The sequence below is a fragment of the Phascolarctos cinereus genome, unplaced genomic scaffold (assembly GCF_003287225.1).
Source record: "Phascolarctos cinereus isolate Bilbo 61053 unplaced genomic scaffold, phaCin_HiC Scaffold_4;HRSCAF=312, whole genome shotgun sequence".
Taxonomy (NCBI): Eukaryota; Metazoa; Chordata; class Mammalia; order Diprotodontia; family Phascolarctidae; genus Phascolarctos; species Phascolarctos cinereus.
Genome location: NW_027555847.1, coordinates 24,196,265 through 24,216,120, shown reverse-complemented (window position 1 = coordinate 24,216,120; position 19,856 = coordinate 24,196,265). Strand labels below are relative to the sequence as shown.

At 43.6% G+C, this 19,856-nt stretch overlaps 1 protein-coding gene and 1 pseudogene across 1 annotated transcript in view; one reads left to right on the top strand and one right to left on the bottom strand.

Moving 5' to 3' along the window:
- FHIT (fragile histidine triad diadenosine triphosphatase) overlaps positions 1-19,856 on the top strand; it is a 1,648,795-nt gene that overhangs the window by 978,249 nt on the left and 650,690 nt on the right.
- Positions 904-2,243, bottom strand: LOC110201685 (mortality factor 4-like protein 1 pseudogene; annotated as a pseudogene).

Genomic DNA, 19,856 nt, shown 5'->3' with positions numbered 1-19,856 from the left:
TGCGGTTGAGTGGTCATTTTTTTCATGAAAACAGTAAATTAGAATATTGAACATAAAACATAAAAATGTCCTTCACGGATATCCGCATTACTCCTGTATCACACAAATATAGTTGTATTCTGGAACCTAAGATTACAAGTTAAACTACACATCTATAACCAGAAAAATCTTGAGCCCAGCAATGAGCTTTTCTTGACATGAATTAAAAGCAAATTACTATATTCGTAAAGAAATAACATAAGCATACAAAAAAAGTGATTTCTAAGTTAACCACATCCCCATTATTAATAACAATGAACTCCTAATAACTAGATTGGATAAGCAAAATGCACAATTAGGTAGATATATGAAGAGTGAAAATAAACATGCCAGTTTTAGGAAGATTAACAAGTATCTAAATCACTAAACATCAAAAGATACCATTGGTACCTGGTTACTGGCTGAATACTGGTGAATAACAACAAAAAAGTAACTCAAAGTCAGAAATGGAAGAGAGCTCAGGGATACTCGACTCCAATCCTCTTTAATTTCAAAAAATAAAAAGACTTGCAAAGTAGCTACTGCAATACCATTTCCCCCCGAAAACCACACAAGTACAATAATGGCATTTCTCAAAGTCAGAATATTCACTGGAATACAAAACCCATCAAAAAAAAAATTAGACTACCTTTTTTTCCCCAGTCTAGGCAAAGAGACATGCCCATGCATAACAGTCACATTTCACATTTAGAGTTACGTCGACCTCAAGCATCAAAAAAGAAAATGAAGAAAGAAAAAATTAAGCCCCCAACAGAAGCCCCGGGGTGGAACTTTTAAACCGTGGAATCGCGGCGTTTCTTCTCCGCGCATTACCGCCGGCATCGCGGCACGCACCAGCATCACGGGACCCGCCCCCCCCCCCCCCGGTCCCGCAGGACACACAACGCCATCCGGGGAGGGGCAGCGGGCCGTCCGCGCTCAGGCCGCCCTCTGGCTCGGCCCCGGCGCGGCCTCCTTGTACTCGGCCTCGTCCAGGAAGGCGGCGGGCTCCCGGGCCAGGTAGTGCAGGAAGTCGTGCAGGGAGCCGAAGAGCAGCGCCAGGCTCTTGTCGTCGAAGGCCGTGTAGGCCAGCATGGCCCCCATGCGCACGAAGAGGCGCAGCAGGTGCGGGGCGCCGTACAGCTGCGACATGGGCGCGTCGGGGTGCGCGGCCACCACCCGGCCGTGCTGCGGCCGCTCGGCCTCGTACAGCAGCTGCGTGCCCAGCAGCACGTTGAAGTAGGAGCGGATGCCCCCCACCAGCTCGTCGGCCGCGTACTCCGTGCTGTCGCCGCGGCCCTGCGCCTTCTTGTAGGCCAAGTAGTCGGCCAGGATGGCGTCCACGTTGCGGACGGCGGGCAGCGCGAACAGCCGGCCCTGCTTGGTCACCAGCTCCCAGTCGCGCACCAGCAGCGGCTTCAGCTCGGCGGGGATCTGCACGCGGGGCTCGGGGCGCGCGGCGGCCGGCGCCTCGCTCTTGGAGGCGGGGTCCCCGCGGCCGCGCCGCCGCTGCTGGGGCTGCGAGGAGCCCCGGGCCGCGCTCGTGCTGGGGCCGGCCCTGCCGCCGTCGCCCCCGCCCGTCTTCTGCTTGCTCTTGCGGGTCTTGCGGCCGGGGCCCGAGGCCGGGCCCGCCGCGGGGGGCTGCTCTGCGGAGGCGGCGGCTGCGGCCGCCGCGCCCGTGGCCAAGTCGGAGGTGGGGGCCGAGGCGGCCCCGGCCGAAGGACGCGGCGTAATGCGAATATTCTGGAAGAGCGTCTCCACGTGCTTCTGCTGCTGCAGCGAGGACGGGCCGCCGCCCCTGCGGCCCGGGCCCACCGACCGCGCCCGGCCCTCGGACTGGTGCTCCTGGTTGGCCCGCTGCAGCTCGCGCTGCTTCTGCAGGTTGGCCTCCGAGTACTTCAGTACGCGACTCTCGGGCACCCACTCGTCCCAGTTCTTGTTCCAGCCGCTGTAGTGGATCAGGTAGCGCACCTGCTTGTCCTCCGTGGCCACCTTGAGGCACTTGGCCTCGTAGAGCAGCGGCCCGTGGAAGCACAGCACGCGCTCGCCCTCCTGGAACTCGGGCTTAGGGGCCTGTTTCGGAGCCATCGCAGCGGGGTAGCCGCCGGGAGCGAGATCTGGATACGCGGGGCTCGGACGAGTACGGAGCACGACCCACTCAGACGCTGCCTCGCCGCTGCCCGAGACTGGAGTGGCGGCGCAGGCTCAGAGCGGGCTGTGCATAACGGCGGCGTCGGCTTTTGCGCAAGCGCGCTGCTTACTGCCCGGCGGACGAAGCTGCGGCGCAGGCGCGGTACAGGATGCCCCCAGGGGCTGCACCCACTCCGCAGGCGCAGAGAAAGCTCCCGCCCACTATTCCTTGCTCCCAGGGTCACAACCTGGGGTTCTGCCTAACGGACAGAATCCCTGCGACGCCTGCGCAGCTCGGCCTCTCTCCCGCCACTTGCGGCAGCTCAGACTCCCGCCAAAAGTTGCTTTTTGCAAAGCATGCAAGAGCAATATGGATTCCCGCTGTTTCTGAAGCTAGGCGTGCAAGCACAGACCCAAAACGGGAGCGATCCCAGCAGCGCAGGCCACACCCTCATTCAGCAAATACCCTTTCCCTTTGCTGCATCACTAGTAAATAACAGCAGGGTCGCGGGGAAGCCGAGGTTCCATCGGTTGAACTCCACTTATTGTCCAAAGGAGGAAACTGAGGCCTAAAAGCTTAGGAGAATTGCCGGCGGGATTTGAACCCAGGGCTAGTGACTCCAGAAGCAGGGGTTCTGATATTATCTGGTGCTTAAAAGTGCAAAAAGGTTTGCAAAGCACTAAGCGTACGTCAACAGCATCTCTAGGCGATACCATGATATTGTCCCCATTTTACAGATGGGTCAACTGAGGCCCGGAACAAAATGGGTTATGTCATGTCACACACCTAGTAAGATTCCTCAGCTCTAAACTGGGCATTCTCCTGGGTCACAGCTGCCTCTCTAAATGATACGCCTGGACTTGTCCCTAGATTTGTTTTTCCCTACCTCAAATCCAATGTTCTTTTTCCTCCACCAAACACTGTGTTAAGCTCTTGTGGTCAACTATGCTTTCAGACAAATGTCTTAAAATGGGGAAGGCATTTCTTGGAGGGCATGGCTAAAAACTAAACAGCCCCAGTCTCTTGAGAACAGATTAGACTCGGGGTGGGAGGGAGATCCGCCTTCGTTGTCTAGAAAGTCAGGAAACTTGGGTTCTAGTGTCCTTTCAGACTCTTACCTAGTCTCTGGGCCTCAGTTTCCTTCACTGTAGAATGGGTGTGTGATCATTCTTGCATTCATTGCCTCCCGGCAGAGTTAAGAAGAAAACACTTTGCAAATCTCAACATCTCAACTCACATGTAAATGTGAGTTAGCCTCCTTAATGGATACTATGTATCATTCTCGTTCTACAGGAAGCCTCAACTGACATCTTCCCTTCCAGTCATTTAGGAGGATTTCTCTGATTCCCCAGGAAAAGTGATCCCTCTCTCCTGTGAACCTCAGAGCCTTGTAGTCTGATAAACTTTCACTTGTGGAATGCAGTTAAATACTTAATTAGCCCTCTGTATCTCCACCAAGGGCAGCTGGGGGCTCAGTGGATAGAGCACTAGGTTTGGAATCAGGAAGGCAAAAACTGCCTCGGACACTTCCTAGCTGTGTGACCCTGGGCAAGTCACTTCACCCTGTGTGCCTCTGTTTCCCCATCTGTAAAATGTCAAACCTCTCCAGTATCTGTGCCAAGAAAACCCCAAATGGGGTCACGAAGAGTCGGGAACGACTGAAATGAGTCAATAACAACAAACACAATTTTCCACCACCTGATGCAAGCGTTCTGGGTTGTAAGCCTTCACAAGAACCCCAGAATTTCAGAGCTGGACTGTGTCTCAGCAGTCATACAGTTCACTCCATTTCTGAGAAATCATTTCCAACTAAACATCCCATAAACAGTCCATCTGGGGGAAGAGGGAATACATTACCTTATTAGGGGACCCATTCTGTTTACGCACATCCCTAATTGTTAGGAAGATTTTCCTAACAAAGAGCCCAGAATTACCTCTTTGTGTCTCACAACTACAGTCCAACAGAATTGGTTTTCTTGCAGCGAAAGGACTTCCGATACTTAAGGATTGTTCTCATCAATTAACCCCTCCCCCACTCTGTCTTCTCTCCTTTCCGGTTCTTTCAATCAGGCTTCATAAGAGTCAGAGAGACTCACGGTCCTGATTGCTTTTCTCTGGACGCTCTCTGGCTCATACTTGTTTTTCCTAAAATTGGGTCCCGGGAAATGAAAGCAAAACTCCAGACATGATCTGACCAGGACTGAGTATGAGTATTAGCCGGGCGCTGTCACCAACTTTTTTGAAAGCTCTGCCTTAATGCAGCCCAAGAATGAACCGGCTGTTTTCATTATCGTATGAAACTAATAGTTCCAATTACTTTCAAATAGTCCATTAAAGCTCTCATATCTTTTATTAGAATTGCTCTCTAATAATCAACCAATTGACTAACCAAATGATAAACTAACATTTCACTAGCTCCTACTATGTGCTAGGCATTGGGATTAAAAAAAAAAAGAAACAATTCTTACTCTCAAAGAGTTTACATCCTAATTATGAAGACAGCAAGCACATGGAAAATAAATATAATAAGAACAAAGAAAAAAGTTAGGCAATTACAAGGTCATTTGGGATGGAGGGCACTATGACGGCGGATAGGACAAAGGACTTGGGGTCTGGAAGACCTGGGTTCAAATTCTGCTTTAGATACTTACTAAATGTATGCCTTTGGAAATTCATTTGACCCTTCTGTGCCTCAGTTTCCTCATCTGTGGGGGTGGATAGTAGCATCTACTTTACAGGATTTACATTTACAAATAACGTTTGTAAAGCAGTGATTTACAAATCTTAAAGAGCTATATAAATGATATTATTAATAATAATTATTCCAATAATATTCCGTTAGGTGGAGGTGAGGAAGGAGTTCCTGCCAGGCAGAGGAGACAATTTAAATATAAATGATATTATTAATTATATATTATTAAATTAAATTCAAGAATAATAATGAGATTAATATTATTAGATGAATATAAATACTATAATTCCAATAATATTTCATTAAGTAGAGACAAGGAAGGAGTTCATGCCAGGCATGGGAGACAGCTAGTTTAAATATAAATGATATTAATTAAATATTACTAACTTAAATTTAATAAATAAGATTTAATTAATCTTATTAAATATAAAGGCTATTATTATTCATAATAGGTTATGGCCTGTTTCCTCATCTGTAAAATAGGGATTATAATAGCACCTACCTCATAGTGTTGTAAGGATCAAGTGAGCTAACACATGTTAAGCCCTTTGCAAACCTTAAAGCTCTACATACCTGCTAGCTATTCATTGATGTGATAAAGCACTTATAAAGTAAACAAGGGAGTTTACATTTTATTCTATAGGTAATAGGAAGCCACAGGTGTTTTTTAAGAAGTGTGGGAGAGGATGACTTGATTTGATCTATGCTTTAGAGAAATCCTATTGGATGTCATCAGGAAGAGACTGTTGTGGGAAGAGACTTAAGGCAGTGAGACCCATTGGGAGTATATTGTAATAAGCTAGGTGGCTCTGCAGTGGATAGATGGCTGGATCTGGAGTCTAGAACACTCATCTTTGTGAGTTCAAATCTGGCCTCAGACACTTACTAGCTATGTGACCCAGGGCAAGTCATTCAATCCTGTTTACCTTAGTTTCCTCATCTGTAAAATGAGCCCGAGAAGGAAATGACAAACCGCTCCAGTATCTTTGCCCAGAAAACCTCAAATAGGGTCACAAAGAGTTGGACATGACTGAAACAAATGAACAGCAACAAAATAATAAGCTCAGTAAGACATTCTAAGCACTGCAACTGAGGTGGTGGCCACATGAGCTGAGAGAAAGCATCACATGTGAGAGATATGATGGAAATAGAAATGGCGCGATTTAGCAACATTGAGTTCGTGGTCGAGAGAGACGAGAAGGTTACAGACTTAGGGGAATGGAAGAACAAGGGTGCATTTTGACAGAAAAAAGCAAAAAAAAAGAAAAATGGGGAGATGGCTGGGTTTTGGAGGAAAAGATAATGAGTTGTGTTTGAGACATGTTGGGTTTTAGATGAGCGCTGAGTATATCCCCAGCACCTCCAGTTTGAGATGTCCACAAAGGAATCAGTTATGATAAGCTAAAACTCTGGACAGACTGGGGCTGGAGATATGGATCTAGGAATAGTTTTTATAGAGGTGATATTGAAATTCATGGGAGTTGATGAAGTATGTGTTTAGGTCTGCCTCTGTGTGGGGGGGGGAGGAAGGAAGGAAGGAAGGAAGGAAAGAAGGAAGGAAGGAAGGAAGGAAGGAAGGAAGGAAGGAAGGAAAAGAGAAATAGAGAAGAGCAAGAGAAACAGAGACAAAAAACCAGAGACAAAGACATGGAATGATGAGAAGAGGACCCAGGACAGAGCTTTGAGGAACAGCCACAATTAGGGTGAATGGCATGGATGATGAGTCTGCAAAGCATACTGAGGAGTGGTCATTAGGCTGGAAGAGAAACAGGAGAGGATAGTGGGACAAAAACCCAGAGATAAAAGAATATCCAGGAGGAGAGGGGGGTCAGCAATGCCAAATGCAGCAGATAGGTTGGGCAGGATCGAGACCAAGAAAAGAGAGACCATCAGAGTTGGCAATTAAGAAATCAGTGGTGATTTTGGAGAGAGCAATTGCAGCTGATGAAATTGGAAGCCCCACTACAAAGGGATGAGGGGGAGTGTGAAAAGAGGAAGTGAAAGTGGGAGACAGCTTTTTCAAGAATTTGAGAAAGAGAAGAGAGAGGTGTAGAACAATAGCTTGAGCTAATGCTAGGGTCTAAGGAAAAAAAATTTTTTTAAAGGTTACAGGAAACTTGGGTGTGTTTGAAGTCCTGAAACCAGTAGAAAGGGAAAGGTTGAAGATTAAAGAGAGAAAAGGGGGTATGTGTAGTTGTGGCTGCAATCTGCTGGAGAAGATGGGAGACAATGGTATGAGAGGCACGTGTGGAGGGATTGGCTTGGCAACACCTTGTTGTTAGACATTGAATAGAGCTGTTGAGGTCACCAATGGAGAGTGTAGGTGGGGAGAGAGTGAAAAAAAAAAGGACCAGGATAGAGCCTTGGGCAATACCCACAGTTAGGGGCGTGCCTTCTCCACATGTCATTTACATAGAAAGTTGATTTCTTAAACTCTCTGGCCCTTCATTAACTCTTTCCTGTCTGAGCTCTTCCAAAGTGCAGGGACCATGTCCTTCATCTTCTCCTCCTCCTCAGCACTTAGGAAAATGCCTGGTATTCAATAAATGTTGCCTGAATTGAACGGGGCCAGTTTGAAATGGAGCCGGCTTCAGGTGAATGTTTATCGCTGCCAAGTGCCAACTGCTGAGTTCAGGTTGGGATGATAGGCTCTGTTGCATGCCTTCATGTACTAAAGGGCTGTCCACTTTCTTTCTTCCCTCGGGAAAAGGCATTAGCCATTTTTATTGCTGTAGCTTTATTACATCAGAGATGCCAATTCATAAAATTCAGGTTAAAAATGATTTATGTTAAAGCAATTTGGCCTAAATTATTGTAAGTTTTTCTATCTTCAATGAATGCTAAGTTCATTAGTATGTATTTCCATGCCCAAGTATTTGAATGTGATCCAGATAGCTTCCTCCCTCAATTTGCAGTTGTTTATACAACACCACATTATCACTGAAACATGAGCTCCTCTCTCTTTCAAGACTCGCCATTAGTTCTGAGCCCGGCAGACCTCAGGCATGGGCAAAGTTTTATTGGCCTTCTACGTGGGACAGTTGCTGGTTACCAAGAAGGCTTCTCTGACCCCACCTCCCAAAGACAACCAGTCCCCGAGACAAAAGCCACTTTACACGTTTGCTTTGGTGTTTGAACTCTCATGATTAAAAATTCATTACTTTGCTTTGAATCACTAGGTGTTCTTTTAAAAAGAAAAATACTGCTGTGATGTGCTTGTCAGTCATTCATGCCTTCATCTGAACATATTTATCAGGTCATTGTTCTTCAAGACAGAATCAGGGAATTGAAGGAAAGTGAATTGGAGTGAAGAGAAGAGGGAGATAGAAAATGGAAGGAGGCATTGGAATTGAGTGGACAAAGCACTGGTTCTGTCCTCAGAGGACTTGAGCACCGATATTTCCTCTGATAGATACCATCTACATTATCTTGGGCAAGTCATGTCATTTCCATGAGCCTCCATTTGTTTACCTATAAAGTGAGGGGGTTGGACTAGTTCTGGGGTTCCTTCCAGATCAGATCCAAATCCAAAATATGAGTCAATGCTGCCTTGCGAAGTCTGCCATGGTGGGTTAGAGAGCTGGAAAGGGACCTCAGAGACCACCCATGCTCAGAGACTTAGAGCTGGGAGGGGGTCTCGAGGTCATCTAGTCCAACATTCACCCCCCTCCCCAAGAATTAAAGTGACCCCTCAAAGGTGGTCAGGGAGTCTGGATTTGATTCTCAAGTCTACACTCTCATATCCAGTGCTCCTTACCAATGTATCTGAATCTAGTCCAATCCACTCCTGCACAATACAATAATTCTCTCTACAACTTACATCGGAAACTTCTAGTTCATCTTTCTTATGACTCGTAATCATATGTTGGTTGTGAGGGTCAACATTCATTCAATTAATATTTATGGAGCCAGCTTGGTATAAGATGTTATTCTAGGTACTTCGAGGGCAAAGTATATTAGAAGGGGATTATATTCTAGGACTTAATATGGAAGTCAAAGAGAGAGGCAAAAGGTACCTCTAGCATGAGGGCATTAGATAACTTTTCTTGATTAACTGTGTTGCCTCGGGTCAGCCCTAGTTTTGAGTCTGAAACACCATATGCCTTATCAGGCTTTAGTCATGAACCCATCTATTTGCCCCTATCAGTCATCCCATCAGGTGTCCTGTAAATCAATATTGAATTTTATCTTTGTTCTTTTGTAGCCCATTTCCCATCTCGATTCCTGCTGATTTCAGGCACATAGTGGTATAAATCTAGACTGATTAATTCTAAGCTAATGTTTGGCTTTATAATAGATGTTCATTAATGCTATTTTTCATAATTTTCTCCCATCCATGACCTGTGAACAACTGTTCCATCTCTGTTCATGAAAATTGAAAAATTCTCTTACATTGAATTTACTTGTTATGAAACCTTTTGATCAGTTTTCCAAAGATTAAGTCCTATTAAGTAGAAAAATCTGTCGTTGATTGAGAGTTCAAATAATCCTGAGACCTTTAGGGTGCATGGTTTGAAATAAATAGAGGCTAGCTTTATTGGGCAGATGAACGTTTTCCGATTTTGAAACCTCTCCATCATCCATCAGCTCACAAATAGGCATCCTTCAAATGTTAATCAGGGAATCAACCAGCACATGTTTGTTAAGCATTTATTACGTGCCAGACGCTGTGCTAAATACCCAAGCCAGCCCCTGTCCTCAGAGTCCATCTGCAATGAGTTGAAGGTTATTCCTACATGTTTAGTAGCTGAATCATTCATAAACTGCTTCATCTTTAACTTTGGCTTGAATCAACGAGCTTAATCACAAAATCGTAGACCTTTGTGGGACCTCAGCAGTCAAAACGGACCTGACGAGGGGTCACTCTGACCATATATCTGATCCTCCAGCCTGAAATAAAGACCTTGAGTGATGGGGAGCTCATTCCCTCTCACAGTAGCTTATTCCCCTTTTGGAGAGCTCGGATTGTTAGATTTCCTCCACCCTCCTTGTATCAAGTCTACACTTGGCTCCTTGTGATTCATGCCCACCATTCTTATTTCTGCTCTTGGGGGTCAAGCAGTTCAAATACTTCCTATACATGTCAGCTCTTCAAAAACTAACTTAGTATCATGGTAGTAGGATGGAAATAGCTTTGGATTCTAAAAGGAACTGGGTTCAAATCCTTACCACCTGTGAATTTACAGATTTACTGATTTACAGATTTACAGATTACTGAACTCCCAGCCTCAACAATAAAATCAGGGGGGGTTGGAATAAATACCTAGGAGATTCCTTTTGGCTTTAAGTCTCTGATATTCCAACCTCCTCTAAGTCTTCTGGAGGCTAATTATTTCCCATTATTTACATAGTACAATTTGAAGCTTCCTTGGAAGGCCTGATCACTGGCCTTTCTCAACCAGCCATGCACAGTGGGAGCATCTGAGAGACCTGAAGCATTCAGTTCTGCATCTCTGTTCACCGTGTTTCCTGTAAAAGAAGGCTGGTCTGTTCTGGACCTTGGCTGGCCAAGGTCAAGCCATCATATATACTGAGTAACTTGTAGGAAGTCCATCCACTTTGTTGGAGGCATGATCATTGTATTTTCATGAACTGTAGCTGGGAGCACTTAAAAACAGCCAACCGCTACCAACACCAAAAACTTGAGGACCTTTCTTTTTATCCACATGCAAATTCTGATGCTTTTCCCCCAGCACATCTCCGTCTCCATCTCCGAAGTGACTCCCATACTGAATTCATCACGTGGCAGTCTTTATGCTAGAGCAGTACCCAGCAGTCAGGTTGTTTTCAATTCCAAATACCATTGTCATAAGTTTGTCCAAGATTGTCTCTCTGGATCTCAGGAAGGTATCATTTCTGTAACCAAAATTCAAAAGCCTACTGATTGATGTCAGAATTAAGGAGCTACCTTCTCCAGTCCTCTCTTGGAGAAGCCAGTGACTGATAACGTATTTGTCTCTTTTCCTTCTCCATTCTTTTTCTTCTGTAGTTGATATAAAAATAAAGCTGCAGATGAAACCACCTCATTAGGATTATTTGAAAACATTTAATACCGGGAACATTGTGCTAAATCCAGATCCACAAAGATTAATGATCTCTCTGAATTTCTTTTTTTTTTCCAGGTTCAAAACAAGAATTAATATAACAAGTTTAACATTATCTCTCCTCTCTTGGGCAAAGAAAAAACAACTTTCATCTCTTCTGATCACTCTTCACTTTCCTCTTGCAATGGGTGACAGTGAGGGAGAGGAAAATCTGATGAAATATGTTTCACTAAACTTTTGTCCAATTGTCTCTTTATTATACACAAATTTTTATCCTAATTGATCATAGTCATTGAATTCGATTAGCAAATTACATTGCTTAGAGACTTGGACGTGTCCTACAGCATGAGCCAGCTTGTCTTTTTGTATGACATCAAATAGCCACCGTTTTGATAGCAGCTTTGTGTGTGTGTGTGCATGTGCCTTCCTAATAAGGCACTGAATTTATTTAATAGGCTGAAGTGATAAGGAAGGGTCACATTTAGGAGGGGGGCAGTATTTAGAAGGAACTCAAGTTTCTTTCTGCAAAAACCAACCTTTTCAACACAAATATTTTCCCCATGAGGTTCTGTGACTTACAGTCATGGAACAGTATGAATCTGGAAGATTCAAAAATAAAGCTGACCTAAGAGGTAAGGGGAAGTCACATTCTTAGTCTGCATTCTATGACTAATGATGACTTCTATGCAAGAATTGATATAAAAGTCAACATCAGTGACATGTGTGACCACAGGAGGAGGTGGACTGTTCGTGTATCAAAACTGAGGGATAAGAGACAGTCGAAAGGCATTTATTAAGCGTCTACAATTCACCAGGCTATGTACAAAGCAGTTGGGATACAAAGAAAAGGAAAAATACCAAAACGTTCCCTAGTCTTAAGGAGCTTACAGGATGATGGGGGAGACAAACAACTATATACATGCAAGATATATGCAGGAACAATTGGAAATAATCTCAGAGGGATGGCATGAGCATTAAGGGAAATGAGAAAGGCTCCTTACAGAGGCTAGGATTTTGGATTTGAAAGAATCCACGTAGGCCAGGAGGCGGCGCATTCCAAGCAGCGGGGATAGCCCCTGAAATGTCTGAAGTTAGATGAGTATCTTGGGTAAGGAACAGCAAAGCAAGCCTGTGTCACAAGATCAGAGTATGAACAAGGGAGTATTTCTACAATTTATAACTCAGTGATACTGAAGATACTTAGAGATTTTCAGAAGTGGAGCGGGCTGTCCCAGGAGGTAATGAGCTACTAACTTGAGAGGTCAAGCAAAAGCTGGACGACCACTTGTCAGAGATACCAATGTATCTCTGTTCAGGTTGACATAAGTCTAAGGATCTGGATTTTTTTGTATTGATGGGCAATCCATGTGGTCATGCCTAGTGGGCTGTTGGAGACTAGAGCTTGGGAAAGAGGTTAGGGCATCAGAGTTCTATTAGGAGTCAAATGTTCTTTTCAATAGTTAGAATTGCCTCCTTCATGACTATCCTTTCAGTTGGGCATAAATGTACTATAAATGGTGATTATATAGGGGCCCTCAATGTATTATAAAGTAGAGATATGTGGCACATAAAAATAAAACTCCATTCTCATAAATTTGACCCATAACTAATATTCTAGTTTTAAGAAACATTAAGAACAAATTTTCTGTGCCTTCTTGGATTTAACAGGGCTTTTGGAAGATTATTTGGATGGCCCATTGTCTTATAAAACTTGTCTAAGGAAGCTTGTCTATTTTGATTAGTTTCCCTGGAGTGAACAGCAGGGACATTCAAAATAATTTCATTGATCATTTCCAAAATAGTCATTGTATCATCTAAATATTTGAAGCTATCCCTAAGGACTTTTCCAGGGTTTTGAAAAACAGGCATCTTTGGAATCAGGTATTCTAGATAATATCTTTCTTCTATTCTACTCTGTGACTTTCTCTACTCTATCAACATTAATTGCTGCCTAGAGGGAGGGAAAATAAATCAACAGATGGAGACTGAGGGGTCTTTGGAGGGAGGACAGAGGGTCAGAGCCTGCCTTTGCCTGGGTGATGTTGGAAGGTGGAGCTCAGAGATTATGTACTGATCTGGGACCTGGGCTCAGCTCCTACTCCTGGCATTATGTGTCCATGGACAAATCATTGAACCTCACTCAATCTCAGTTTCTTCATCTTGAAAAGGGAGCAAGAAAATCTGTAATACCTAACCCACAGTGAGGATGTATCATGCTTATAAGTTACTTTGTTTTATTGTGGCAATGCCTCTGAGAGAGTCCCCATTTTGCCCCTAGTCTCCTAGGTTGGACCCCCAGAAGATGGCTGCTAGAGCTTGCCAAGACCTCTAGAATTGAAGTCAACAAGACTAAGGAAGACCTGAGTTCAAATCATGCCTCAGACATTTATTAGCTGTCTGCCCCTAGGCATCTACTTTAGCCTTGGTGTCCTCTTCTGTAAAATGGGAATAAGTGTGCCTTTATAACAGGGTTTTATGAGAATCAAATGAGATGCCATATACACACACATACACATATAAATGCTACCTGCTATTGTTAGAGATAATCTTATGGATGGCTAGGCCTTTAACTCATGAACTCACACCAGTGTGTTTCTAATGAACAACCAGTATATGTGTTTATAAGCACACATGTACATGTGCATACTTGTAAATGTACATATACATAGGGTTGTGTGTGTATACACACAGACATATTACACATATTGGTGCATATTTAATTTATTTAATAAGTGTATGCATATACGTGGGGGCAGCTAGGTGGTGCAGTGGACAGAGTGCAAGGCCTGGAGTCAGGAAGACTCCGTTTCCTGAGTTCAAATCTGGCCTCTGATATTTACTAGCTATGTGACCCTGAGCAAGAGACTTTACCCTGTTTGTCGCAGTTTCCTCATCTGTAAAATGAGATAGAGAAGGAAATGGCAAACCTTTCTGGTATCTTTGTCAAGAAAATCTCTAGTAGGGTTACTAAGGGTCAGACGTAATTGAAAAATGACCGAACAATAACAAAATACATATATGTACGTGTGTATGTATATAAATATATGTGTATGCATACACACATGTATATGTGCCTTTAGATATACTTGAAAACATGCTGCCCTGCAGTAGAATGTAAGCTTCTTGAAGACAGGGGCACTTTTTGGGAGGCCAACACATCCCTAGTGCCTTGCACGTTGTGAGTGTTAAATGCTTGTTTGCTTTCTATCCGGTGACCCTGGGAGGTGGGACAAGAAGAATGGCTTTTCTGGATTTGATAGAACATCGGGACTCAAGAGCAAGAGACTTTGGAGGTCGTGGCAAGAGCGGTCTCAAACAGTGTCGAAGGTGCTGCCACCTCAGCTCTGCACTGAGGGCTTTCAGTGAGGTGATCGCTAAGCTCTAACACTGGGAGAAATGGAGCTATTCTGGAGGAGGTGAAGTGGTCTGAAAGGACGAATGCCAGTATGGAAGGGGGAAAGAACGATGTTAGGTAAGCAATGGAAAAACCCATTTCATCCTTATTGTTAGTGCTCTGGGGAGACTTTGAGGGAGCAGATGGAGATCCTGCCTTGGAGCCAGGAGTATCTGAGTTCAGCTTCTGCCCTTGGCATGTATTGACAGTGTAACCTTGGGTAAGTCACTTACTGTTTACGTGTCCTAGGCAACTCTCCAAATTGCAGAGAAGGGGCTGACCTTCTTTGGTAGAAGGAACTTCCTTATCTAGCATTTCCCTGTACCCATAAGACCACAGGCCCAGTCCCTATCCTATATCCTTTAAAGAACTGATGCCATTTTGTTAATTCAAGAAGATTGAAATACAGGGTCTTCCAAAAGTTTTAGTGTAGTTTTAAACTCCTAAAGTTTATAGTATGCAAAAGGTTTAATCAGATTAATTGACTTTGGTATGTTTAAAGATATAAAAGCCTTAGGGGAGGAAACAGGAGGCAGAGAAGTTGGTATGAAAATATTCCCTCTGCCCTCACCCCAGAGCTGCTGGATGGGAGTGAGGTTAGGGGTTCCCCTGAAGCCAGATTTAAAAAGTTGTTATAACTAACCCATAAATAATACCAAGAAAGTAAAAAGCAGTTGTTAAGCACCTACTATTTGTCAGCCATCTGATTGGTCTATGAGAATACAAATCCAAGGAGGCCTGGGCTTGCCTGTAAGAGGCGTACTGGACGTTCAGGAGGCTGGCACCTTTGGGGTAAGAGATAGATTATCCCTTTTCAGGGCTGCTCATCCGCTTGTGATGTCTACCTGGAATTCAGCTCTCACACGCTGCTTCAAGAAGCCATAGTGCAGTGGCCATGCCCTGGTAAATCATCTTGGCACACATGATAAACCAAGCTGACGGTAACAGGTCTCAGACCCATCAGTGAGTTAGGGAGGTGTCTATCTCAGGCATGAGAAGACTCCCCCAGTGAAATGGGCTTTGGTAACTCCAGAGGAGATAGTGAGGTTGAGAACCTTGTACAACACTGCCTCACTTAAATCCAATTCATGTGCCAGTTAAGACATCACCTGTGATGTCATTGGTCCTCTTCAAAAACAAAGGACAAGCAACAGCAGCCTATAAGGAACTTGCATTCTCTTTTGGGGAGAAGACATCAGGTACATAAATGAGCATATACAAAGATGTGTAATGTAATTGGGGGAGGAGGAAGGCATAAATGAGTGAAGGGAGTAAGAAAGGTGGCCCTAGAACTGAGCTTTGAAGGAAGCGAGGGCTTTTGAGAGGTATAGGGTAGGAAGGAGCATGTTCTAGGTGTGAAGGACTTTTTGGTTGGATCATAGAGTAAGCAAAGGGGAGTAATATTTACAAGGCTCAAAAAAGGTTAGAGGCAGACTGTGAAAGGTTTTAAGTAACAAACACAGGAATGTGTGTGTGTGTGTGTGTGTGTGTGTGTGTGTATGTGTGTGTGTGTGTTTGCTTTATAGTACATTGGAGCCCCTGTTATTGTCAGTGTTTATAATGCATTTATGCACAATGTGTTAGATGTTCACAAGGGGAGGCAGTTTGGTCCATTAAAGCACACACACACACACACACACACATAAACGCCAAGTTGTAGGTTTTGTATTTTATCCTAGAGGCATCAGAGACCCTGAGTAGGGAATTGACATGATCAGATTGGTGTTTTGTTATTATGAATTTTGGAGCTGTGAGGAGGATGGATTGGAAAGGGCTGGTCCTTCCAAGAATGAATGAATTAATGAAAAATTTAAAAGCCTTTATTAAGCATTTACTCTGTACCAGGCATTATGCTAAGTTCTGGAGTCACAAATATAAATATCATAGATGGTCCTTGTCCTTGAGCAACTACATTCTAATGGCGGGCGGGGACCAAAACAGAAAGAGGAAGAATGGCCAGAGAGGGACACTTGGCCCAGGAAGCCCCAGGAAGGAGGAGTAGAAGCCAGGTGAGTGAAGGCAGGGGGACTAGATTAACAAGCACCAGCCAGGAATAATTATAGAGCTGGCTTGATCATAGTCATAATTCCAGAATTGGGAGTGGGGATTTGGAGAGAGGAAAGGGTGCCCATGCAGGGTCAGTGGAGCTGGCGAGGCTGTGGAGGAGATGACTGGAGAGCTGTGAGTCATGTGAAACATGGTGGGGATAGTTCCTGGCATATTGGTCCAGGTGGGCCTTTCACCAGTCAGGAGAGGTTCCAAGGCAGAAGTTTCTCCAGGGCAGGAAGATGACTGGAATGGATTGCCCCATGTATATTCCCCCAACGTACCAGTTCCTGTTTTCATTCCATCCTTCTACTCCATTCATGCCCAAGTCCTCATTGTCTCCTGGATTACTTCTGTCCCTAGATCCGTAATTTCATTGTCCTCCCCTGACTCCTTGATAGATAGTTTACCCAGCCTGTCAGAGGCCTTCCTTGAGGTCTTCCCACATTCTGTGGGCATTGGTGCAGTCTTCAGGCCAGCCATCTGTTATCTCTTGCTCCATGTATATATTCTACTGATATATTTTCTCACCACATGCTTCCTCCCTGTTATTTATCCACAGGATGATAGATTTAGAACTGGAAGGAGGCTGAGAAGTCATCAAGTCCCACCCCTTCATTTTACAGATGAGGAAACTGAGGCTGACAGAGGTTAAATGAGCTGCTCAGGATCACACAGCCAGTAAATGTCCGAGGCAGGATTTGAACACAAGTCTTCTTGATTCCAAGTCCAGTACACCATCTGCTCTACCATGTTGCTTCTCTAAATTTCAAATCTAGTTATCCCTTAGGGAAGGAAAGGGAACACAAAGGAACCTACTATGTAGCAGGGTCTGTGCTAAGCATTATACATATATATATATATATATATATATATATAAATTTTAATTATATATAATTATATTTATATATTATATAATATAGTAATTATTTAATTAATGTAACAATTATATAATATATATTTATGTAATATACAATTATATATGTATATGTGTGTGTATACATATGTGTATATGTGTGTGTGTATATGTGTGTGTGTGTATGTGTATATATACACACATTTCATTTGATCCTCACAACAACTTTGGGAGGTAGGTATTATTATTGTCCTTATTTTAAAGTTGAGGAAACCAAGGCAGACACAGGTTAAGTCCCCTTAAGATCAAGATCATGACCTTTTCCATGAAGCTCTATTACTTAACACTTTTAGAAATTACTTGAATAAAGGTATAAAAGACATATTAGTCAAATTTGCAGATGATAGAGAGCTAGGAAAGATACCTAACACATAGCATGGCTTGAGCTGGCTCCCTTTCCACCCCTTTTCAGCGTCCTTTTGTGTGTTGGTACCCATTAGAACATCATCTCCATGAGGGCAGAGCCTAGCTTTTTTTTTTTGTATTTGTATTTCCAGCAGTTAGCGTAGGGCCTGGCACATAGTAGGTCTTTAATAAATGTTTATTGATCTCAGTGAGCAAGGATGGTAGACTAGATTGGAGCACATCATATTTAATAAGCATAAGTGTAAAATTTTATACATGGATTAAAAACAACTTCAGAAATGAATCAATAAATGAAAAAGCAATTATTAGTTATCTAGCATTTATTAAGCTCCTAAAATGTGTCGGGTACCTGAAGATTTAAAAAAAAAAAAAGGAAGACAATCCCTGCCCTCTGAGAACTTACATTTCAGTTAGGAGAAAGAGCAGTTAAGAGGTCAGGATTCCTGACTCTAGGACCAGCTGCTCTATCCCTTGAGCCGCCTCAGGCCTCAAGGAAGCTCTTTGTAGAGTAGATATTGTTTCATTCTTTGTACTTGTATCTCCATCATGCAAGCCAGTGCCTGGCCCATAATGAGCACTTAATGAATAGTTGTGTGGTAATTCCCTTCTCCCCAGGCATCTCTCAACTCCTGAAACTCATCCCTGCTGAGCTCAGGCAAAATGGACATGTTTACACCTTCATTGGGAAAACATAATAAATATATGATCAACATTAACTCCATGGAAAAGTTAGGCAAAAGGAGAAGCCTCCTGCCACTCTATTCTTAACCCAAATCATAAGTAAAAGTTATTATAATTCTACCATCTGTTCCAGTTTTTAAAGCCATTTTGGTAAACTGAATGCTAATGCGAAATACATGTCTTAGCACTAATTAACCAAAAAATCTGTTTCATTCTTCTCAGATAATGAAAAAAATATGACAAGGACATGATTTCTTGAAGAAAATCTGATTTATGGTCTTCACTTAAACCTTTAAACCTGCCTTATGCGAAGCTTGTGAAAACAAATGCAGGGATAACCAGTGGCATCAAATGCACCCATTAAGGAAATCTCCAGGCCCTAAGCTTTAGACATTTACAATTAAAATATAGATTCCTATTTTTACTTAAAGATTATTTTTTCTTACAACTGATGCATGGTTTTATTATAGGGCTGGGAAGTAGGGGAGGGTGGAGAAAGGGGGGGTTGGAGCATCTGGAACATCTGCAGAGGCTAATGTTGATTTAATGACAGAGACCAATATCACATTATTCCTCTGGAAATCTAATTAATTGAAATGTATCCTATTTTAGTGTGTTTGTGCTGAGTGCTGTTAGTTACAGGCTGTGACATAGCCTGTAGGTGTATTTTCTATGTCAAGCCAATGGAGCTAACTGGGCTGTGTTCTGAGGATACCTGTGGACCATTGTTCTGGGCCCCCCCAAGATCATGCCCCTGTCATTGTTCTGTCCCTCTTCTAATCTCTGCTGCCTGATGCCACCAAAGGAGCAGCCCATCCATCATGGTGTTCTTGAGTGCTCTACTCTGATTTTCAAGGCCCTCTGCTATTTAGAATCTACCTTCCCCCTACCTTACCTTCTCCAATCCATCCTCAGACATGTACTAGCTGTATGACCTTGGGCAAGTCACGTAACCTCTGTCTACCTTAGTTTCCTTAACTGTAAAAATGAAGATAATGATAGCACCTACCTCCCAGGATTGTTGTGAAGATCAAATAAAATAATATTTGTAAAATGCTTAATACAGTGCCTGGCACGTGTCAGGCGCTACATGCATACTTGCTATTTAATTATTCCTAGGGTGTCATTTGATTGGCCAAAGGGATTCCGGTCAATGAGCCTTCCCTTAACAACTACTCATGTTATGATGCAAAGACAAAAACAAAATCTGCCTTCACCATAAAGGTCCTAGACTCTCGTAGGGAGATTCAGTTTCATCCCCCAGCCTTTGGTAAGGAACTGCTTTGTCCTGAGTACTATACTAGGGATGAAAAGACAAATCTACTAAGGGACACAGAGGAATCGGGGTCAGGGTAGGGTGGAGGGACAAAGAACCAGCAACAGCGGAGATCATCTAGAACCTGGTTTAGGAGGTAGCCCTAGGAATGCCCAGAGGGAGAGATAAGAGGTGAGAACATCCCAGGCATTGTGCAGAAATGGGAAAGCAAGAGATGGTTGTCATATATGTGAAGCAAGCAGGGTTGTTTGGCAGCAACACAGACAATGGGGGGAGTAATGTAAACTGGTAA